This window comes from Adiantum capillus-veneris, chromosome 6, assembly GCF_014529385.1.
Source record: "Adiantum capillus-veneris isolate H3 chromosome 6, ASM1452938v2, whole genome shotgun sequence".
Classification (NCBI taxonomy): domain Eukaryota; kingdom Viridiplantae; phylum Streptophyta; class Polypodiopsida; order Polypodiales; family Pteridaceae; genus Adiantum; species Adiantum capillus-veneris.
The window spans coordinates 9,460,540-9,485,406 of NC_140936.1; the positions used below are offsets into that span (position 1 = coordinate 9,460,540).

A 24,867-nucleotide genomic window follows, 5' to 3' on the forward strand; every position below is an offset into this window, starting at 1 on the left:
ATCTAGGTTATCTCTTTCTTTTTGAAGAAAGGGTGGTTCTAGAATTTAGCTTTGCAATTATCATGCTTGAATATGCTAAGCGTCACACAATCGATTAATTATTCTAGTTAATCTGTAATTTTTGTTGCATTTTAATTCCAATTCTTCAACATTAGTATCATAGCATATCTAGGTTATCTCTTTCTTTTTGAAGAAAGGGTGGTTCTAGCATTTAGCATGAAGGGTTGAATCTTTTGACCATTGTAAGTGAGTATTGGGATCTATTAGCCTGTGTATTGTGCAACCTAAACACCTTGGGAGCTGTCGTATTAATAGTGGACCCTTACAAGGGTTACCGTTGGTTTTACCACTATTGAGTGTACAGAAAGCTTGGACCAATTTCATTAGCTTCAAAATGGGCAACGTTATGAACCTTCTCTCTCTGCCTTGATTCATTAAAAGGGTTGAAACCAAGGGTGCTTAAAATCCAAAGAGATTTCTCCTGATTCACAAAGGGGAATAGCTGTGATTGTTCACATAAAATAGTTATCTAACTTCTAATTCACAAAGCAACATTACTTTGTCTAAACACAACCAAGAAGAGGAGAGAGTGATTGACTTCACTAGTGTGAATTTTCACAATGATGTTGCCACTGCTAATGGAATATGGGTTGTTGAATATCTTGCCTACAGGTTACAAGAAGCTATGGAAAATCTTGCTTTGTTGACTATGGTCCAAACACAAATGCAAGCAAGGAGTTGTTTTGTCCTTGCTCCCAAAGAGGATTCCCTTGTGAAGTCTCATAAAAAGACTTCAAAAAGAGAAAATCCTATCGAGCGGAAGAAGCATTAATCTGCTACAAGAAGAGGAAGAAGCCGTCAATGTGAGGCAAAAAGGTAAGAAGAAATTCAAAGGTACAAGAGAGAAATCTCCTATATGACGAAGAGAGTTTTGTGTCATCTAATACAGATGTACACCCTAGAAGACGTCGAAGAACTTCCTCACCACATCACCTCGTTTTGGGAGGAGATCTTCAAGTGCTTGTTCTTCTCATCGCTCTGAGGAGAAAGTAGCCCATGAATGGTGGGCAAGCCTATGCTCTAAAGGAGAAGTTCCGAAGACTTCAAAGAGCTTCCTTACCACATCACCTCCTTTTTGGAGGAGATCTTCAAGTTCTCATTCTTCTCCTTGCTTTGAGAAGAAAGTAGCCCCTGAGTGGTGGGCAAGCCTAAACTCTAAGGGAGAAGTTCTGAAGACTTGGAAAACATGACGAGTTGCTATCATGAAGTAATTTTTATCTAGTGGCGATTCCGACCAAGTGCTTATGGCATGGCAAAGTCTAAAGCTTGATGATGGAGAGGACATGCAAAAATAAAGTCTGGGGTCTACATCTCAAAGCTACAGTGTACAAGCGCATCAACTTCTCGAAGCAAAATCAACAATATTGTGCTAGGCTATTTGAAGATTCGAGAGACTATATCAATGAACAAAGATTGTGGACCAATTTGAAGTTATCCACCACTCAATGGTAGCCTCCAAAATCAAATTTCAAGATTTGAACAAGGGTTCAAAGTCAAAGAATGAGAGAGACAAGCCGTAGGAGAAAGAAATAAATCTCAATTAAATGTGTGAAGCTTAAAGACAAATTTGGCTACCAAGGTAAGAATGGATTATCTCTTGAAGATATACAACATTATTGTAAGGAGAATATATGTTTTAAATGTGGTGAACAAGGTCATTCTTATTGCGCATGCCCTCAAAATCATGCAAAGAAGAAACTCCTTAGAATTGCAACGGTATCTATTCAAGAAGAGGGCGGTCTTCAACTTGGAGGTCCCTTATGCCATGCAATGGGAAAAAGTGAGAGAAGATGATGCACTCATCCTCTTTGATTTTGGTTCCACTCACAATTATATATCTATGGGATTAGCATCAAAGCTAGGATTACATGCTCATGAGATGGGACAAACATATGCTGCTAAAGGACACTTTGAAGGCCTAGAGACTCCAGTCACACCTTTGATTGAAAATCTGAAGCTTCATGTGCAAGGGTATGTAGAAAAAGAGGATTATATAATATCTCCTCTCATGAATGAGGTCGTGCTGCTTGGAGCACCATGGTTCAACCATATGGCTACTTCCATCAAGTTTCCAGAGAGGTTGGTAGCATTTCAGCACAAGGGTAGAGACATCCCTTTGCAAGTCAATGAGAAGGGGCACACCATCCCCATTGTCTCTCATGACTGCTTTGAAAAATCAATAAAGATATCTTTTTCTTCTTACATGATATTTGTCAAGGATGTTCCTAAAAATAATGATGTTTGTTTTAATGGATCATTAAAAGTAGAAATTGATTTCTATTCATTTTTAAATGAACATGCTGATATTTTTATCAATGACATCCCAAGAGAGTTACCTCCTAGAAGGGGGGATGGTGATCATACGAGGAAGCTCTCCTCCTAACAAGCCTCCTTATCAAGTCTCACCAACTCAACAAGAGGAGATTATAGTCAATGAACTTGTGCAAAAGGAAAAGACCTAGCTCTTCGTCATTTTGTTGTCTTGTCCTTTTAGTGCACAAAAAGGATGGTACATACAAAATGTGTGTAGGCTATCATGAATTAAACAAGATAACAATAAAGAACAGATTTTTGATCCCAAGGATTGAGGATTTTTTTGATAAGCTACAAGGATCTATATACTTTAGTAGAGTAGACCTTAAAAGTAACTATCATCAAATACAAATTGTACCGAAAGATATTCACAAGATAGCCTTTAGGACTACCTTTGGCTTGTACAAATATATTGTCATGCCTTTTGGGTTGATAGATGCTTTAGCCACATTCAATTGAATGATGAAAGAACTTTTTGTGTACATATGGCGTTTGCATGGGGGTATTCTTTGGTGATATCATAGTCTAGTCTAAGTCCTTAGAAGAACACAAAGAGCATCTCAAAGCAGTGTTTCAAGCATTGCAAGAGAATAAGATATTCATTAATTGCAAAAAGAGTGAATTCTTCTTAGAATAAATTCAATATTTATGTCACATTACCTCAAAGGATGGTATATATCTGTATGGATCCACAAAATCTTGAGTTGATAAACGAATGACTTGAAGTAATAATCTTGATGAGCTACAAAGATTTATTTAGCGTGCTTATACTATAGAAGATTCATTGCAAAATGCTTTGCCATAGCAGATTCATGACACCATTTGACCAAGTTGTAAAATTTGGTAATATTGTACCTTATCGCACTCCAAGGGTGGACGCAACAAATTTTAAGCTGCAATATCTCCAATCTCCTTGCCTCCTCCAAGCCGTTTTTCCACTCCACCATTATTTCGCAAGGCCAATCCTCCAAAAATTTGGTCCTATGCCGCTCCAATACTCCCTCCTACAAGTCACTGAGGCTCCGTAATCCACTGCCCAAGGATCTCCAATGGGAGGCTACCAAATCCGTCCAACTCTGCACCTTGAAAGATGCCCTCCACAACCCATAGCATTTTTAACACGTTGAGCTCAATGCTAAGAGGGGGACCACTATTGCAGCTTGTTTCAAAATGCAACAGAAAACTATCGCCAAGGGGAGGGGACTGGTCAGGACAGCAACATTTCAAAACGCTTGGCGGCACAGGGGGGGGGGGGGGGGGGGGGGGGGGGGGTGGGGGGGGGGGGGGGGGGGGGGGGGGTCTGGGGGGGTGTTTCAAAACACATGGGACACGGTGGTGTTGGGGAGTTCTTCTCTTCTCTGGGAACCGCTCCTCCATGCCAAGGCCTTCAATATTGACACGGCTCTGATACCATGTCAAAGTCTACGATGCGGCAGCGTAGAGACCAAGGGAAGTGAGCACGAGAGAGAGAGAGAGAGAGAGAGAGAGAGAGAGAGAGAGAGAGAGAGAGAGAGAGAGAGAGAGAGAGAGAGAGAGAGAGAGAGAGAGAGAGAGAGAGAGAGAGAGAGAGAGAGAGAGAGAGAGATAGATTTTATTATCGTCCTCGGAGGTCAAATATGACCTATGGGACCAAAGTTACATGTGATGTAGTATGTGTATGGCTGATGAGTGACTCTCGATGCTCCAAAATTGTAGTGATGAGAGTCGCAAAGGAGAGCCCACTTTTTGGCTGGGAGAGGAAAGTGTGTAGGTCTAAGTTATGGCTGAAAATGTGAGAGAAGCAAGTTCGGATGTGATCAAAAGTTGAGCATCTAGTAGTGTGTGGTACTCAGACTCTCGAACTTGCAGTGAGCATAATGTGCACAATCGATTTGACTCTTCTCCATTGCCCCAACGCCCTATCTCGCATCGAAGGAAATGGGAGCTAAGCCGAATTGCTGCGATAGTGCATATCACGGACAAGGGAATAGGCTCAAGCATGTAAGTGTGAGTACGGTTTCCTCTCTCAGCAAAGAACATGGTTTTGTAGTTGGGGGCAATATAGGTGGTGTAATGTATGAAGTGTGACCCACCGGATTTCTCCCAAGCCATAATACATTGGCGTTGTAGAAAAGCTTCATTCACTTGAGAGTCAATTGAAGCATCATGTAGCAAGTGTAATGCATCCCATCTCCCAAACCACTTCTTTATGTCTTGCATCCATCCCGTGCTCAAGATCTTGCTTTTATGCGTCTTTTGAACTTTTTTGCTTGCTTCCCATGCAATTGTAGGAAGTCGATGTGAGGGGTTTTGACGCATCTTTATCATGTACTCCACAACCCTTTCCATGCTCATAACCTCAATTGGAAGAGATCCCGACTCAAGAAGTAAGAGCATATATGGTGTTTGTGTCTTAACTTGGAGAAAGTTTGTAAGAAAACGCTTTTGGACATTCTCAAACTCTTTCCAAGTAGACTTTGAGATGCTCCCGCCCCACACTTCAACTCCATAAAGAAGAACCGGTGTCACCAATGCATCAAAAAGATACTTCTTGAGAACCCAACACTTGATGTTTCCCGCATTACACATGTTCTCAAATGCATAATATGCTCTCTTTCCCGCTTCCAAACGACGCATAGCACATTCATGCCACTTGTGATTGGATGGAACCTCAAGGCCAAGGTACTTAAAGCTCTCAACAACTTCAAGTGTCTCGTTGTTGTACACAATGCATGGCTTCTCCTTATGGTTGGTTTTCACAAGCATAACCTTTGTTTTGGATTCATTTACAATCAGCCCACTATGCAAGCAAAAGTTCTCAAGGACAACCATAAGCTTTTGTGCATCTTCTAAAGTGTGTGCTAGAAGCACTACATCATCCGCATACAACAAAAGCATGATTACCGCATTGCAAATAGTGACCTCTTCAATGTATTCTTCTTGCATAAAGTCAAGTACCATTTGTTCCAATTGATCGATGCATAGACCAAAGAGAGTTGGTGACAATGGACATCCTTGTTTAACCCCAATAGTGCTTACAAAAATTTCTGAAATTTCTCTTCCCATGCGCAATTGACAAATCACCTTCTCATAGATTCGAGAAACCGCAAGCATAAACTCACTTGGCACTTGGAGTTCTTCCATCCTTCTCCACAAATTGTTACGTGGAATCATATCAAAGGCTTTCTTAAAGTCCACAAAACAACAATACAATCGCTTGCCTTTCAACCAACTTTCCTCCATGAGAACACGAAGAGTGACAAGATGATCAATGGTGCTATGGCATCGACGAAAACCCGCTTGTCCCTTTGCACGCTTGTCATTGTCTTCAGCCCAATCACTCAATTTCATCTCCATTATGCACCCAAACAAATTTGCCATAAGAGAGAGAGAGAGAGAGAGAGAGAGAGAGAGAGAGAGAGAGAGAGAGAGAGAGAGAGAGAGAGAGTCTCTTGAACCAATCAACCTTGGAAATGAATAACTGAATGTATACAATGGAGGTAAGGGGTTGCTTATATAGCAACCTCAATAAATTGCCCTACCTAGACTTTGACAAATAAGTAAACTAAATACCTAAAAGCCAAAAGAAATAACGGGATCACATTAGGCAGTTCACTTGAGATGCCAAAATTAACCTTACATGTTACTACTTCTTAATGCTTACATATCTTATTTCTAACCAGATTTTTTGCTTAATCCCCATTATCACTCAGGAGGTGTTTAGGGCCTTGGGATTGAGATCAACAAGGTGTTTTAAGTGAAAAGCCTAATCACAATCTTTGCCAAATTTTAAATCTTTCATCTCTTCAATTGATGTCGTTAGAAGTGCAATTAGCGAGTTGTATTGATCAAAAGCTTGTTTGAAGAAGAAGAATTATATCAATATAAACTCCTTTTGAAAGAGGGATCGGCTCCAAAAAGTTCGGCCGTCAAATGTTGTCGAATTCTCTCTCTCTCTCTCTCTCTCTCTCTCTCTCTCTTGTGGTTTCAACACGTATGTAATGCATGATTTGAATCTAAGTTAATGCTTGCTTTGCAATTGTCATGCTCAAATATGCTTATTGTTACACAATTGATTAATTATTCTAGTTAGTATGATAATTTTTGTTGTACTTTAATTCCAATTCACTGACATTCTTCCACCTCTCTGTCTCTCTCTTGCCTCAACCTACAACCTCATGCTCTTGTGATAAGGTGTAAGCAACATCATGGTTTTGTCTGTGGCAATGGCAACAAGCAATTTAATCTAGTATAATCTCTTCTTATGGTGTGTTTGAAAAAGAGAAACCAACCAAAGTCTGTTTTCCTTCACAAGACCGATTTTAAGGAAGGCCATGGATGTACAAAGTTGAGCGCAAAAGGGAACATTGTGAGATAGAGGTTTGTTGAGATAGCTAGCTTTTTTGAGTTTACTTCCACATCTTATTTTTTATAAACATTGTAGAAAACAACACATAGTTGAGGCGGCATGGGGCGTATGTGACCCGGTGAACAAGAGGTCCTAGAGGCTATACCAATCAATGACCCCAAGGAGGCAGCAAGCTGGTTGGGAGTCCCAAGAGTAGGCACACAAGTCATGTTCACAACACAAGGCACATAGACATGTAGACTTGCAAAGAGCATGCAGACTATTGGTAGTATGGGGCATCATGGTAGTTAAGTGGGTGGTACTCATGCATGAACAAGATCCAATGCATAATGCACAACACGGGGCACATAGGCAGTGGGGTGCAGGAGAAGCATTGAGCATTAGTAGTAAGCAATGTAGTTCAAAATGTAGGTAACTCTCTTTGATCTGTGTGTGTGTGTGGGGGTGTGTATAAATATCTTGCTATCAGCATTGCCCAAAGCAATGTGTTCACCATTTTCAAGGTTGCTGCAACAATAAGGTAGCTTGATAATTTGATGCTTATGACTCATGGGTTTTGGTGGAAGATAATGACATTGTGGTGCCATGCTATAGATAGTACTCCCTGCCTCGCTATCCATAATCCTTGCTACGATTCTATCCTCAAGATTGAAGATTGGTTAAATGGGATAAAATGTAAGGCTTCCACCTTTCTAGATAATAATGGGTATAAAAATCAGTAAACCCTTAATATAAAAAGTTTTATTCGGTATTTTTGGAATCTTAAGCACGACTTTACTTTAGCCAATTTTTTTATGAATCCAATTCGAGTAGAGACCGCCGACCTTGGAATCACATATAGAAGGTTACATGGTTAGATTAAATTATTAAATAATTGGAAATACTAGCAGATATTATATTACATGGGATAGAAGATATTAAATCACAAAGCGTAGCAAATATTTCCGGTTGAAGCAAGAAATTGCAACCAAAGTTTGCAGAACTTCAATTTCAAGATGGGCAAAAGATATCTTGCCATGTCTACAACTAAAATAGTAGTAGGGGGTGCTTGTTGTAGCTGGGGGGTTGCTTGGGGAGCTGGGAGGTGCTTAAGGATAGCCCCTGGTTATTGAGAATCTATAAAATTCCAATAGCTCTCACAACTTCCCTCGGTCTTGGAGACCTTGTCGTTTTCTCTCTAGTTCTAGAGAGAGTCTTAACAAACTCACTAAGAGATCAAAACTCTAAGTGAACTAATCGAGGTAATTAACTCTAAACCACATAGATTAGTGAATATCAAATTAATTTAGCTTTATTTTTATACTTATATTATAAATTAAAAAGGATTAAGTCTCTCCATATTGTTAATTAGCTTCATCATATATACTTAAAGTGTCGAATAGTAATTCTCTGATTAGGAATAATAGTTAGATGATTATCATATTATTTAGGATTATAATTGCTTAATTTTAGCTTAAATCAAGAGAAAATATACTAAAATAACTTAAATAGTTATGAGATGGTTTAGATAAAAATGATATTCTGGCCTTAAACCTTAACCTAAAAACTAATGAGGTAATTTTGAAAGATTTCATACACTGTTAACAAGCCGTGGTAAATATGTCAAAATTGTGTAAATATGTCAAAATTGTGTTAACAAGCCGTGGTAAATTGTGCCAAAATTAATCAATAAATTAACTTAGAAAATTATGTAATAGTTGTCAAAGTTATAACATAGTGTTAAAAATCCATGATAATAATATATTGATTAGATATTTAGTTTATCTAATTACCATGCCTAAAATTCTCTGGTTTTAGTAGAGAATTAAATGGAGAAATTAGTAAATTATCTAAGAAAATTATGTGATGATTTTAAGAGTTAGAACAAAATGTTAGGAGCCCTTAATTAAAATATCAATACCATGATGATTTTCCTTCATGAAGTGTTTTTCAAGTCCGAACACATTCTCAGGTGCCTTCAATAAAAACCTAGATAATCTGGATAAACTAGGAGAACAATTTGATCATCCTTAAGATAGCTTGTTTCAAACCCACTTTGATTCCTTGACATTTTTTCACTTCAGGTGATAAGCAATGATGACTATAAGACCACTTTTAAGTCAGCCACCCGCGTGGACAATGAGTCTCTACTTTGTTCATGTCTTGATGTCTCTACATAAGTTAGGATACCATTTCTCTTAGCCTAGGGGAGCCACCCGATTGTATGGGCAATGAGTTAGGGTGTATGGGCACTTGAACTTTTGGGTGATGTCTCCTTCCTGGTTGGTTTTCAAATGAATGAATGGGTGCCATTTTTTCACCCCTATATAGGTGAGCTTGAGACAAATCAAGTACTGGTCATGGTCAATTTAGTTGACGGTACCTTGTCTTAAGTTAAAAGATGTCTATTTGATAAAAGATGTTTACAGTACTGCTTTCAAGGATTTGTTTTAAAGAAACATTTTTATGGAAATATGAAAAGACCATTATTTCAAGTGTTAAAAGAATGTGGTAGTAATCAAAAAATTAAGAATCATGTATGAGTGCGGGGTGGTAAGTGGGGATAGACTAAGGTTGTAGATCATGGATCGGTGGACCCAATTAGTCCGATAACTATCCATCCCCACCGCATTACTTGTCTAGTAGATTTCCCCATTGAAAGGGGAGTCCACCAATCACTGTGCTCTCACATACATTGAGAGAAAAAAGCGTTGGAGAGGATTCCTTGGCCCCTATGTGGAGGTTATAAAGCCAAAAAAGTTTAAGGTCCTTTAGGTTTTTGTCCCGTTTTTGCTAGCAAGAGATGACTAGTTTTTGCTAGTGAGACATGGCTAGTTTTTCTTCTAGGGCTATAGACTCAAGCCATTGTCAATGGCGAGGGCATGTTTCCTAGATTTTTTAAACTTAGGGACTCTATTTTTTATTAGGCCTAGAGACCTATTAAGGAACCCATCATGGCTTTTGAGTCAGTGGGTTGGGGACTTGTCACAAAATCAGGAGGCCGGTGTCCCAAATAACATACATCAACAAAAAAAATGAATAGAACAATATAATTACACTATAACTCTACTCTCTTCTTCTTCTTCTTCTTCTTGTAGTAGGTAAGGGAACAAGAAATGAAAGATGATTTTCAAGAACCTTGATTTTTTGTGGATGATTTTTGTATAATCGTTAAGATAGGTTCAAAGTAAGAACAAAGTCCATGACACACACTAACTCTAACAAGCTTGGGTAGAGTTTACAAAGAGTAGAGGTAGAGTTAACTATATTCAAATGCCTAAGCTGGTGGTTTGCACAATGTGTAGGAGTTGAATGATTGCATTCAATTGATCTTTACTAAAACTTCTTTGATGCTATTGCACTAAGGAATAAAGAACTACTTGTGCTTCTCATTGAAACATTCTCTCATGGTGCTTTACCTAGACTTGCTATGTGCACTTGAGAGAGTTGTGTGTCACATTTTATTTTCCTCCTGACTCCTCACAACCTTGGATCAATGTTGCCATGTGGCATGCGATAATTGAAAGTGTACCTTCTATCCTATATATAGTGGTTGTCAAATTGCAAGATTAGTCACCATTGTTACTACCACTAGGACTGTGCTTATCCTCAAGGGGTGTACCTTACAAGATCCTCTATATCACATGCAATCAGAGCATAATAAAAAACCCCCTTTACAAATTTTGTGGGCTGGAATGAAATTGACCCTCTTTCTTCATAAACTTGTAGCTTTTTTTTTTGAAAATTGAAATGCTTTGCATGTAAGTGTATACATGTAACTAATATTAAATATAATATACCCTCCTATTGCTTGTCATGCTTGTAATCTACCATTGGAAGTTATGTCCAATCATGATCTTGGAGCACATGTGTGTATACCCCTATCATGCTTGTGATATGTACACACCTTGTAGCATGTGACCACATCCATTTTCATGGGTTCAATTTCATTTTCTAAGCTACATAGTGTAAGAAAGTCGGTTAATGTCTCTACACGTAGCACATGCTTGTCCCTATGATGTTAAATATTCTCTTCTTCTCTTCTTGGGCGATGATCAAAGTTGGGAAAATGCATATTGTATGCCTAAGTGTGCATTAGTGCTAAAACTCAGAAGAGGAAATATGCAAGAGGTAGAATGGATTTGAGAGCACTCGGTAGAAAAGTACATCACATAGGAGATAGGAAGAGAGGAATATATTTAACCCTTTTTGATTTCTTTCTTTTGTATTCTTGTTCTATCTATCAATTTGTCATCTCACTTCCCCACCTAGAGTAGGGGTTTGGAAGGAGCTTTTGGTGAGAGCTTCTTTTGGTGAGAGGTTCAATATGCCTGGAAAAGAAACATGTCTCTAGTTCTCTCAGCCCATTCAATGTAGCTTTACATCCACCACAACTAGAAATTCCTAAGTTGCACAAAACTTTTCCAAATTGGAAACATCAACCTGCACGAAACATACTGAAACAACAACCTCTAGGACTGGGAAATGCCATGGTTATACCCAATTGAGGGTAGACAAGCATACCAAGATCCCAAGATATGTTGAATACTAGATCAAGAAATACATTGTAACATGAAGAATTTGTGGGCATAATCTTCCTCTCGCATCTATGTCTGCATAGGGGAAGCTTTGGTTCTTGGTAATCGCTCTTAGAGGAAAATCTTGCAAATAATTTTTGCCTCTATATATGTAGAGAATGTATTTGGTTTCCGGATTTGCAGTGTTATAAAATTTAAGAGCTCTCTCTCTCTCTCTTGAGTGTTCACACTATGGCTTAGACTTGAGCTTAATACCCATGCTTAAGAGGCTATTGCTAATCCATTGTAATTAGAGTAATCTATTCTTGATTAATCTAATCCCTATTTTCTCATTAGTCTACTTCTTCTCTACATTTCATCATGTCATGTAGAAGTATTACACTCTCATTAATCTAATCCCTATTTTCTCATTAGTCTACTTCTTCTCTACATTTCATTATGTCATGAAGAAGTATTACACTCTCATTATTCTAGATTTGAGAGAGGTATATACTTCTTGCTATTAACCACTCTTATCCTTCTATGAGCATTCGATTTGTGATATTTAGCATCACTAATTAGGTTGATTAAGTTGGGTCTTAATCTTGTAATTAGTGTGTGTGCCCTATTGTTTGCTTGTGTGTCGATAGGTTTTATGAAACTCTAGCACCATTCACCTTGTGTGTGTAGCTATTGATGAAGTGCTATGATTGGCATGTGGTGATTGGAGAGGCCAACACCAATGTAATTAGTGCGTACTTATCATTAGTGTGCTTGGGGTTTCTAGTCTATGATAAGTCGGGACTTCAGTAGACTTGATGTGTGTAGAAGTTGATTGATTAGTGATTAGAGTATGTTTAGAGTTAGTCTTGCCATGGATAATCTCTACTTGCATTGGAGAGGTGATCTCTTGAATCCTCTATTTATATTCATCTGATGCTCGTGCTTCCATGCCCTAGCCGGGTTGCCGATCCACGGATTTGATAATTTTGTGTGGGTTGCGATTAGGTCGTTGCTACAACGCCTCTCTACATATAACGCCATTGCCATGGATCGATAACCTAAGCTAGTGAGTATAGGATGTTTAAAATAGAGTAAATTCATTACTAATTTCTCGATTTTTGAGTGTGTGTAACTCAATTTTGGTTTGATTTGATGATGTTGTGCAAGTAATTGATGCTAATGATGAGTTATGAATACCCCAAACCCCCAATTTCACCCCAATTTTACTAACTTCATACTAACCCTTGCTGATTTTGCTTCATTTCCATGCTAATTGTACTAATTTCATGCTAGTTTTTACTAATTTTTGACTAACTTTGCTAACCTAAACACTAACATTGAAGTGTAATGTATGTTAAATCCCCTTGTAAGAGGTGGAATCGTCACTCTAATCAAGTTAATTGTGCTAATTTATGCTTAATTTGATGATTTGAGTGTTTGATTTTTGGCATACAATGGTCAATTTTGGAGCCGATTTGATGGTGCACACACTTGTGTGTGCAATGGTGCGTCTTTGCATGGAGCAAAGGAATAGATTGGAGTGTGATTACAATGTAATTATGTCAATTCTTGATTGATTAATGTGGTTCAATGTGCATAAAAATCATTGTGTGTAATGCACCAAAGAGGGAAAAAAACTATCAAAAATTTCAAGTGTGTGTGCACCTAATCTTGAGTGTGTGCATGCATAGAAATTGATGGGATATGAGTATGCAATCATGTAATTTATGTGTATGCTAGGCTAATTCAATCATTGGATAAGCTTAATTGCCACAAAATTGGGCAAAGATTGAGTGTGTGTGCCTATCCAAAGCTACTTGATTTTCAATGATTGATAGTCAATTGGGGCACCAAAATGATTTTTTGATTGTGAAATGTTCATAAAAAGTGTGTGCAATCATTAGGTGTAAGCCTAATTGCATTGCCAATTGAGCCAAATTTGATCATTTGTGCTTAATTTTTGAGTGTGTGCATTGCTTGATTGGGTAAAAATAGTGCTAATTTTTTTAAAAATTAAGCATGCATGCATTCACTTATGCTTGATTGAGTTTGCAATTTGAGCATTGCAATGTGGAATTGATGTAATTTTGGCATAAAATTTTGGCAAAAATTCGGGTGTGTGTGCTTAATCAACGGCATGTGCAATTCAATGGGTGAATGAATAATTGGTAATTTTGTAACCAATTATGATGATTAATTTGTCCTAAAAGATCGGTGTATTTGACTTTGGATGATCCAGCTGCCACTGAATTGAAGATGATTTAGGTACATTACCTTTGTGATCACTGTGCCAATTTGATTGAAAATGGTGAAAATTTCATTGATTTGTGCATTTGCAAATGCCATAATCAAGTAGCCTCACAAAACAAAATGACAAATCCAATTGGATTTGAGTTGAGAAAATGGGGATGACCATGCTATTAAATCAGACCCGAATTGGGTCAAGAAAGTTTGATCATCCGTATGAAGTATGTGCATTATGCAATTGATGGATTGGAAGTCGACTTCAATGCATAAAATTCTCCCAAATTAAAAGTGAGATCAAGTAATCCTCGATTGGAAGCAATATGAAGAGACATTGTGCTTCAATTTTCACTATTCATGTGATAAGGTCAAGACTAGATCATGATAGTTTAATTGAGGCCAAAAACATTATCATCATGCCTTTGTAATCCGTGTTTTATTAATGAAAAATAGCATTTTTTATAACAGAAATATGGCTTTAATCTTGTTCTATGCCAATTCATCCCGTTATTAGTATCCTCTGGCCCCTATCTTTTCCTTCAATCTCTTCTTGCTGGGAATGTCCTCCTCTCATTTTAGTAGTGAGTCCACTTGTACCCCTATGCTTGTGCTACCACACACCCCTTCAATTGCTACAGCTTGTGCGCCACAGATGCTCATAGGAGTCACAATTTGAATAGTGCCATGTGAGTGCTACAACTCACACACATTCAAAAGAGAACACATGCAATTAGTGGGAACATTTCCTTAAGAAAAGTTTAAATCAAACACAAACAAACAAAAAGCTGCAGGGTCTGTCTGACCACTTGCATGGCGCACGATGCATGCGACGACCCTTGGCCCTGCCATAAACACACACTTGCCACTTGGGCACCCACTTCCCTTGGCGCATCCCATGCTGCTCGGTGCACTGGTTGAGTGGTTGCCAACTTATAGCTGTTGATAACGCGCATACATGCACATAATTGCAATTCCCAAGTCCCGCAGCTATTGCAGTCCTACGACTCGCCGTGGTCTTTGGACCCCCCCCCCCCCCCCCCCCCCCCCCACACACACACACACACACACACGATACATGGACCAGCCAATCACACACACAGCCGCTGGCCTGCACCCCTTCCTCGCCCTGAGTCTCCCGGAACTTGCTTTTGTCGTTAGTCTTGGTGTCACCATGGCCCTCCTGTGCTGAGATTTTGGTGCTGGCAGCTGATGCCTCACACATTGGCTTGCTTGCTTCTTCATAACCTCAGCGCACAACTTGGCTCTATTGACCTGAACCAGTGCCCCTAACCACTGCTCTTGGCTACAGTTCTTGCCAAACAGGCCGCGTATCATGGCAAGCCATGCTTGCAACACACACACACACACACACACACACACACACACACAGACACACACACACACACACACACACACACACACACACACACACACACACACACACACACACACACACACACACACACATACACACACACACACACACACACAACTCTATATTTTGCAGCGTTTTCTATGATCTGCTGGCCACCATTGAGCCATGCTCACCTGCACACACACATTCAATCTGTGCAGTGCCGAGTCACAGGAGCAGATAAAAAATGTTTTTATAAAAATATAAAAAAATAAATAAATCTAGGATGGGTTCCCACCTCTGAAAGCTCAAAATTTTATGGCCTTGGGCTCATGCCGACAAGAGGAGAGTAGTAGCGGTTGAATGCTTTTTATTGACTACATGAGTATTTGAGGAGCATGAACACTAAAATTTTGTGTATTTCTTTGTAATGATTTGCGTATGTCTTCGAGGAATGCATAGACTTGTTAGGATATATGAGGGTCTTCATCATTTTAGTGCTTGTCTTGAATGTAGCAATCTTTAAGCACTAAAAATGATTAATCTTTTGAGTCATCTTGGCCAAAATGGAATACCAACGTTTGATTGACTTAAAAGAGTAAAAATGTTGCTTCACTAGAAACTCTCTCTCTCTCTCTCTCTCTCTCTCTCTCTCTCTCTCTCTCTCCCCTTTCCTATGTATGCCCTATCTGCTAGTTTAAGAGCAAGGGAGTGGGCATTGGTTTCAGGCGTACTTTGATGGAGAACAAAGTGCACCATTTTTTGCCTTATGCATTGGTTTCATGCCATCTCGATTGGAAGCTTGGTTGCAAAGCATGCTGCCATGAGAGTTACACTGGATGATGAGTAGAGAACAAAGTGCACCATTTTTTGCCTTATGCATTGGTTTCATGCCATCTCGATTGGAAGCTTGGTTGCAAAGCATGCTGCCATGAGAGTTACACTGGATGATGAGTAGTGCTTGCTTAGTCGGGACTTTGTGCTTAAACTTAGCATTTCTTGTTGCATTTTAGTGCTTGATATCGATAAAAAACCCCTACATAGCACTAAAATTTGAGTTTTTTGAATGATCAAGAGTGAGCATTAAAATTTCGAGCTTGTGATTGAGCATGATTTTTAGTGCTTGTTGAATTTCCAAATGCTTTAGAGCACTAACAATTGAGTTGGTTTTGAAGGAATGTGGGCGGAGTGTACTTTCATTGATCCAAGGAGGGCTCATCATTGCAAAAAATTACAAAATTTGGCTAATTAGAGTCATTCCAGTTGTTTGGATTAAAAGTTGTATACATGCTAGCTCAATAGCTTGGTCAAAAGTTAATTTTTTTTTTTTCATTTGGAGCTAGTGTTTACCCAACATTTTTGAGAGCTTTCAAGTAAAAAATTTGGCTATTAAGAGCCATTCATTTTCATTTCATCAAGTTGCAGCCATCTTTAGCTCATAGATTGCTCTAAAATCGTAGAATTTCATGAGCTAGTTGTTAGCCAACTTTTTGGAAAGCTTTAAATTGTAAAATTTGGCTTTTAAGAGCCCATTAGGAAAGTTTTGAACTCATTTTTGGGCCTTTTAAGAGTGCCACATCATCAAAGTTGCACAAAAGAAAGCAACCCGGTAGACCCCTCTAAATATTTCTCAGAACCCCATGATATGACCTATCATTGGAAAGCTTTTAAAAAATGGATTGTAAAGAGATAAGGTCCGAAAAGTTTGGATGACTTCTATGAAAGTTATGCCATTTTTTTTCAATCAACCAATTTTTGTTACCGTTACAGTAATCTAAAATCACCTTTTTCTAGATCTATATGAAGGCAATGTCCGATACATGCATGCTATATATCAATAGATAGAATTTGAAGAGAAGATTCTAAATATCCAACCTCCAACAAGTTTGGATCTTATTTACAATCAACTTTAAATCATGCATGAGAGATTGTAAAAATTGAAAATTTTCTTATGTAGAAGCATTTTATCTCTCTGTTGTTATGTATGCATAAATTTGCCACAATTGCATATGCATAAATTTGCTACCAAGAGCATCATGTGCATAACCAAAGGCACTTTTTTCCCTTGGGTTTTTTTCCTTTGACAAATTCGGGTATGCAAGACCCTAGCTTTAGGTTTTCATTAATGTTTTTTGTGTGGCTTTCAATAAAAGGCCATTGGAGCTTGTGTTTACACTAAGCTTTAAAAATCTTCTTTTGCAAATAATAAGATCAAGAGATTTCTCTACAAAGGGGATGCTTGCTCAAGGATGCTCAAAAGAGCATGAATAGGTGTAATCCTTCCATGATTTTGCTCTTTTGTTTATCTCTCCATTCTCTATGCTTGGCTTAATAATTTTTGCTTCTAAGCTATGGTTCTTTCATGTTCGAAAGCTAGGCATCCTAAAGTTTCAACACTTTGCTTTGTGAATGTTAACTCATCAAAAAATTAGGTTTTATGTGTGCTAATCATAGGTAATTGGCCTTGACCTTAGGTTAATGTAGGTTCATTTCTCATTACTCCTAGACTCTTAGTGATAGTCTTAATACTCCATTCATTTTTAACATGACCTAGGGCTATGATTAGGCTTTAGTCCTTTAGTCCAATTTCCATAAGCATCTCATGTTGGAAGCAATAAAAGAAGTTCTAAAAAATGAAGCAATAAAGCAAAGAAGTGTCAAGAAAAAGTAGCAAAAAATGCTACTAGACACGTGAAAATAAAATTTCTATGTTATGTTGTGTCTATGTGAGGTCTAGCACCTTATTGGCACTTGGCATGTGAGGGGAATCACCTTGGCTCGCTTGGTCAAGGCCCTAAACCGATGACCTGGGCTGATAAGGGTTAGTCGTCACCTTGGTAGGCTAGTAGGCTTTTGGAACACCTTTTTGAGGGTTCAAGGAGCCGAGAGTCGCACCTAGACTTGCCTTGGGGTGGTAGCTTTGTATTGTGCTTTAATTTATTCTATGAATGACAAAAACAAAACTTCCATGAGCTTCAAAAAAGCTGTGACAATGTACTAATAGATCAGGTGCTTTTTTATAGCCCGTAGACATAATAGACTTGAATGATTTATTAATATTGGTCACATAGGTTTTAGGCTGATAGGTTTATGAAATTGCATTAGCCTAGGGTCATAATTAATTGCTTGTGTTTTATGCATAAAAGTGAAATTTCAAGTGGATTAATTTTCATGATAGTTAGGTGTTTTTTTGCTTTATGTTGTTTAGTTTTGAACTATGATTCACCCATCTTTTAGAAGCAAAAAATTCACTTTGCATGATTGTTCATTGTACTTCATGTTTTTATCATTGTTGGCCTTTGATGCTCATTACTTGTTCCTATGATTTGCAACTCAACATTTCTTCCATGTACTTGCTTTCTACCATGTCATCGTGTTTTGCTTCACCGGCATACGAGGACGTGCGCCATTAAATTAGGAAGGGGAGAATGTTAGCAGCGGCTAGCACATGCTACATCGGTTATGCATCAAGCGGGATATATGCTATGATTGTGCATAATATTTTCAACTTACTTTGTATAATTCTTGGGCTCATTTGGAGTTCCAAAGTTGTATATGCTAGCTAGAGGGCTCAAGCTTAAACCCATAGTAGAAGGGATTGTGGTGAAAGCCTTTAAAAGGAAGCCTTTATGCAAGGAGGCTTCATTCTTGAGTATCCACTCTTGAGGATCCACTTTTGAGAGCTCTCTCTCTCTCTCTCTCTCTCTCTCTCTCTCTCTCGTGTTCACTCTATGGCCTAGACTTGAGCTTAATGTCCATGCTTAAGAGGCTAGTGCTAATCCATTATAATTAGAGTAAGCTATTCTTGATTGATCTAATCCCTATTTTCTAACTAGTCTACTTCTTCTTTGCACTTATTCTTCTATGTGCATTCGATTTGCGATATTTAGCATCACTAATTAGGTTGATTAAGTTGGGTATTAATCTTGTAATTAGTGTGTGTGCCCTATTGTTTGCTTGTGTGTGGATAGGTTTTATGAAACTCTAGCACCGTTCACCTCGTGTGTGTAGCTATTGATGAAGTGCCGTGATTGGCATGTGGTGATTGGAGAGGCCAACACCAATGTAATTAGTGCGTGCCTATCATTAGTGTGCTTGGGTTTTCTAATCTATGGTAAGTTGGACTTCGGTGGACTTGATGTGTGTAGGAGTTTATTGATTACTGATTAAAGTATGTTTAGAGTTTGTCTTGCCATGGCTAATCTCTACTTGCATTGGAGAGGTGATCTCTTGAATCCTCTATTTCTATTCATCCAATGCTCGTGCTTCCATGCTCTAGCTGGGTTGCCGATCCACAAATTTGATAATTTTGTGTGGGTTGCGATTAAGTCGTTGCTACAACACCTCCCTACACACACTCTCTCTCTCTCTCTCTCTCTCTCTCTCTCCCTACAGCAAAGCCGATGTTGTACTTCTTGTTGAAACTTGGGAGCATGATACACAAAGGATTAACGGCTTGGAGGATTACAATGTACATTCATTGATGTGGTCAAAGAATCTCAAGCAACGAAGAGGACAAGGAGGGTTAGCATGTATGGTTAAGAAAGGATTGGAGGATTTTGTATCAATTGTGAAAGATGACAAGTACAAACGTTATATATGGCTGAAAATTATGACACCAAAAAGAGCACCCATTTTTGTAGCCAGTTGCTACATTCCTCATCATGATTCTCCCTTTTATGCTTGCATGGATAGAGATCAACCATTTTCTGATTTGGAAGAGGACATTGCTTATTTCAAAGGTGAAGGTGATGTTATTGTATTTGGGGATATGAATGCTCGCACAAAAACATTGCAACATGATACTCAGCAATTTGATATGCCATACATTTCAAGGGAGTTGGAGGAAGTTCACTTGTATGATCGTACTTCAATGGATGAGAAAGAGCCGGATCACTATGGAAAGTTACTTTTACACATGTGTAATAGCACGGGTATGCTCATTGCCAATGGTGTATCTTTGTGGAGTGGAACCAATGGATTTACATGTAGAAGACATAATGGGGATAGTGTGATTGACTATATGCTACTCTCTGAAGCCATCATGTATCGCATAAAGAGTTTTATGTTTGGTCAATGGACCCCGGAATCCGACCATCGCACCTTATGTATTGACCTTTCATGTGGAGAAGCAACTAAGCATAATAATCTCAGCCAAAGGAAAGAGAAGTTATCACTATGTATGGATTTCAAACGGGCACCAATGTACATTGAAATGGTTGAGCAAAAATTATGGATGACAAAGCTTCAATGTGATGCACCATTGGAAACTAAATGGGAAGCTTTCAAGAAAGCTATTTGTTCTTGTGCGGAAGAATGCTTTGCCATAAAGCATCTCCATGGTATCCACAAAGAGAGATCACGCAAAAGGTGGTTTGATAAAGAATGTCAAGATGCTCGAAAGTCCTTGATAAAGCTTGATGCAACTATGGACAAAGACAACTATCAAAGTCATTTGCGTACATACAAGGCATTGATTCAAAAGAAGAGAAGAAGATGGGAAGTAAAGCAACAAGAATTTCAAGTCCAAGAAAAGGCACATGCATGTGGAAGATTTTGGAGAAACTTGAGAGGCAAGCGGGTTGAGAATTTTGGTAACTTGAGTCTAGTGGATATGTACACACATTGTAGGCAATTATATGAGCAAGAAAATACTGAAAAAATGCCATTTTATGGTTCACTCCCATGTATGCCGTCTTTTTTTACTATTGAGGATGTATGCGGTGGGCTTGAAAAGTTGGCCACTCGCAAAGCGGGAGATCTTCAAGATATCAAACCAGAGATGATCAAATGGACGGGAGATTTTACCCATGAGTGGATGTGTGATATGTTCAACCTTGCACTTCAACATGGTATGCCTTATGATTGGAGTACTAATTGGGTTAAGCCTTTGCATAAAGGAGGGGATGTAAAGAATGTAAGCAACTACCGGACTATAATGATTGGGTCTCTTATGGCAAAGTTGTTTGGATGCATAATGGAGATGAAATTGAGTGATTGGGCTGAAGAGAATGACAAGCGTGCAAAGGGACAAGCGGGTTTTCGTCGATGCCATAGCACCATTGATCATCTTGTCACTCTTCGTGTTCTCATGGAGGAAAGTCGGTTGAAAGGCAAGCGATTGTATTGTTGTTTTGTGGACTTTAAGAAAGCCTTTGATATGATTCCACGTAACAATTTGTGGAGAAGGATGGAAGAACTCCAAGTGCCAAGTGAGTTTATGCTTGCGGTTTCTCGAATCTATGAGAAGGTGATTTGTCAATTGCGCATGGGAAGAGAAATTTCAGAAATTTTTGTAAGCACTATTGGGGTTAAACAAGGATGTCCATTGTCACCAACTCTCTTTGGTCTATGCATCGATCAATTGGAGCAAATGGTACTTGACTTTATGCAAGAAGAAGACATTGAAGAGGTCACTATTTGCAATGCGGTAATCATGCTTTTGTTGTATGCGGATGATGTAGTGCTTCTAGCACACACTTTAGAAGATGCACAAAAGCTTATGGTTGTCCTTGAGAACTTTTGCTTGCATAGTGGGCTGATTGTAAATGAATCCAAAACAAAGGTTATGCTTGTGAAAACCAACCATAAGGAGAAGCCATGCATTGTGTACAACAATGAGACACTTGAAGTTGTCGAGAGCTTTAAGTACCTTGGCCTTGAGGTTCCATCCAATCACAAGTGGCATGAATGTGCTATGCGTCGTTTGGAAGCGGGAAAGAGAGCATATTATGCATTTGAGAACATGTGTAATGCGGGAAACATCAAGTGTTGGGTTCTCAAGAAGTATCTTTTTGATGCATTGGTGACACCGGTTCTTCTTTATGGAGTTGAAGTGTGGGGCGGGAGCATCTCAAAGTCTACTTGGAAAGAGTTTGAGAATGTCCAAAAGCGTTTTCTTACAAACTTTCTCCAAGTTAAGACACAAACACCATATATGCTCTTACTTCTTGAGTCGGGATCTCTTCCAATTGAGGTTATGGGCATGGAAAGGGTTGTGGAGTACATGATAAAGATGCGTCAAAACCCCTCACATCGACTTCCTACAATTGCATGGGAAGCAAGCAAAAAAGTTCAAAAGACGCATAAAAGCAAGATCTTGAGCACGGGATGGATGCAAGACATAAAGAAGTGGTTTGGGAGATGGGATGCATTACACTTGCTACATGATGCTTCAATTGACTCTCAAGTGAATGAAGCTTTTCTACAACGCCAATGTATTACGGCTTGGGAGAAATCCGGTGGGTCACGATTCATACATTACACCACCTATATTGCCCCCAACTACAAAACCATGTTCTTCGCTGAGAGAGGAAACCGTACTCACACTTACATGCTTGAGCCTATTCCCTTGTCCGCGATACGCACTATCGCAGCAATTCGGCTTAGCTCCCATTTCCTTCGATGCGAGATAGGGCGTTGGGGCAATGGAGAAGAGTCAAATCGATTGTGCACATTATGCTCACTGTAAGTTCGAGAGTCTGAGTACCACACACTACTAGAGTGCTCAGCTTTTGATCACATCCGAACTTGCTTCTCTCACATTTTCAGCCATAACTTAGACCTACACACTTTCCTCTCCCAGCCAAAGTGTGGGCTCTCCATTGCGACTCTCATCACTACAATTTTGGAGCATCGAGAGTCACTCATCAGCCATACACATACTACATCACATGTAACTTTGGTCCCATAGGTCATATTTGACCTCCAAGGACGATAATAAAATCTATCTATCTATCTAAATCTATCTCTCAGTCCAAGTGGCCACTTAGCGTCCAACACCCACTTGGGTTGTGTGAGAGAGAGGGAGTCTCTCTCTCTCACATAGCCCAAGTGGATCTCTCTCCCTCTCTCTCTCTCTCTCTCTCTCTCTCTCTCTCTCTGCCCAAGTGGGTGCTTAGCACCCAACACCCATATGGGTTTCGTGCTTCCATGCTCTAGCTGGGTTGCCGATCCTCGTAAACCCATATGGGTGTTGGGTGCTAAGCACCCACTTGGGGGGAGAGAGAGAGAGAGAGAGAGAGAGAGAGACATGAAGAGAGGAAGAGAGAAACATATAGAGAGGCTGAGAGGGATCTTCTAGCTAAGTAGGTTATCTTGGAGAGAGAGCTTCTAGCTGGATAAATAGGTTATCTTGGATCTCACTAATGAAGAAAAGCTTCAGATTAGCTGCTTGGAAGATGAGCAACATTGGAAGGTGAAATGTTGGATTGTTACAAGAGTCGCCACCCAGAGGTTTGAAACGTCATTTGTGCATTTTCGAGTAGAACAATCGTTTCCTTGTCTTCTGAAAAGTCTGGAAACGTGGGTCATAGTAAGAGATAAACTTAAATTGAAAAACTTACGAGAGAGTGGGTTGAAACCATAGTCTTTTAGTTTTCTTGAAAAAGCTTCTTATCTAAATTTTGTAATGCTGCAAAATCAAAAACCAAAAACATTCTCTACATATATAGAGATAAAAATTCTTTGCAAGATTTGTCTCTAAGCATGATTACGAAGAACTAAAGCTTCCCCTATGCAGATATACATGCAAGAGGAAGATTACGCCCACAAGTACTTCATGTTACAATGTATTTCTTGCTGTAGTATTCAATATGTCTTGGGATGTTGGTATGCTTGTCTACCCTCAATTGGATATAATCACGATGTTTCCTAGTCTTGGAGGCTGTTGTTTCAACATGTTTTGTACAGGTTGATGTTTCCAATTTGGAAAACTTTTGTACAACTTGGAAATGTCTAGTTGACGGACACAGAGAACTAGAGACACATTTCTTTTCTAGGCATACTATTGTATGCTCTGTATGGTCTCGCATCTTTCCAACAAGCCAATTTTTGGACTTGCATATTTCAGAAACTCATGACTTTGTTTTTTGAGCGAAGGCTGCTTGCGGCCATCCCATGCTTCAATGCCTCGTGGGGACGGGTGCGAAGCTAAGTTTTTGAATGGTGCATCAAGACATCAATACTTAGGGTAAAGGGGCCATCTTAGGGCCACCTAAGGGAGAGGGTGGTTTAGGGGTCCAAAATTTTGCAATTTTGGGCATTTAGAGTATTGATCTGGAGCGGCATGTGTCTCTGCACATGAGGAGATAAGGAGAAAGTGATTTACCCTAAGGGAGCTGGGGTAATTATCAAATACAATATTTCCTTTGTAACAAAAATGGCAGCAAAAAGAAATACTGAGGATGCCGTGCACTTGTCCTTGGTCAGTGCAATCTCGGGGTGGCAGTTACTCTTTGCAAGGATGACAAGGCACCATGCATCTGCCTATCTGGCATGTTTAAAGAGCCACTCACATTCAAACATGTGTCTTAACCCTATCTAACTCTAAGCCAATCACGCTCCTAATAAACAGGGCTACTCCAATTTTGATGTTGTGCTTGAGCTCACACTCACACAGTCAAATTAGTGTCCCTAGGGCATTCTATGCGTGCATGCGAGGTCATAGGCCTCTGCACTTCCTCGCAAGGCCTTGAAAGGCTGCACCGCCCATGGTGACCTTCCTCGCAGGGCCTTGAAAGGCTACACCGCGCATGATTTTCCTGCATGAGAGGCCAGAGACGCATGAAGTTCCTGCATGCACTCCACCATAGCCTCTCCCTGTCTTCTCAAAGCTTTGTGCTCACTGCTCCCCCTTTCCATCACAATTTCCATCACAATGCTTTGGTAAAACTGAGAAGTCTCCTGCTTGCAGAGTGAGCTTGTAGCTCAAAACAGGGCTCCTAAGTTGTTGTCTTTACACCCAAAAACTGCTCTTATTCACCTGTCGTTACATTAACAGTCTTGAGCTTTTGAGTGTAAAGGAGGGCTCTTCATGGGTTATAGCTACGGTGACTTTGTGCAACGTTTACAGTCCTCGCATGGGGTCTCGTCACAGTCTACTTTGAGTAAATGTGAGTATCTATCTCACTCAGCAATTTCAATTTCTCGTATTCTAAATGTAAATGCAATGTTAGGCTTGTTAAGCTTTTTCCATAAGAGTATTGTTATAGCATAAGGCATGAAATAGAAACATACATCATTTGGATACATCAAGTCGGATTCATCAT

The 24,867-nt window shown here is 39.3% G+C and overlaps 1 pseudogene; it reads left to right on the forward strand.

Annotated features, from left to right (window-relative positions):
• Window positions 1-1,645: 1,645 nt before the first annotated feature.
• Window positions 1,646-24,867, forward strand: part of LOC147455125 (uncharacterized) — a 28,035-nt pseudogene continuing 4,813 nt past the window's right edge.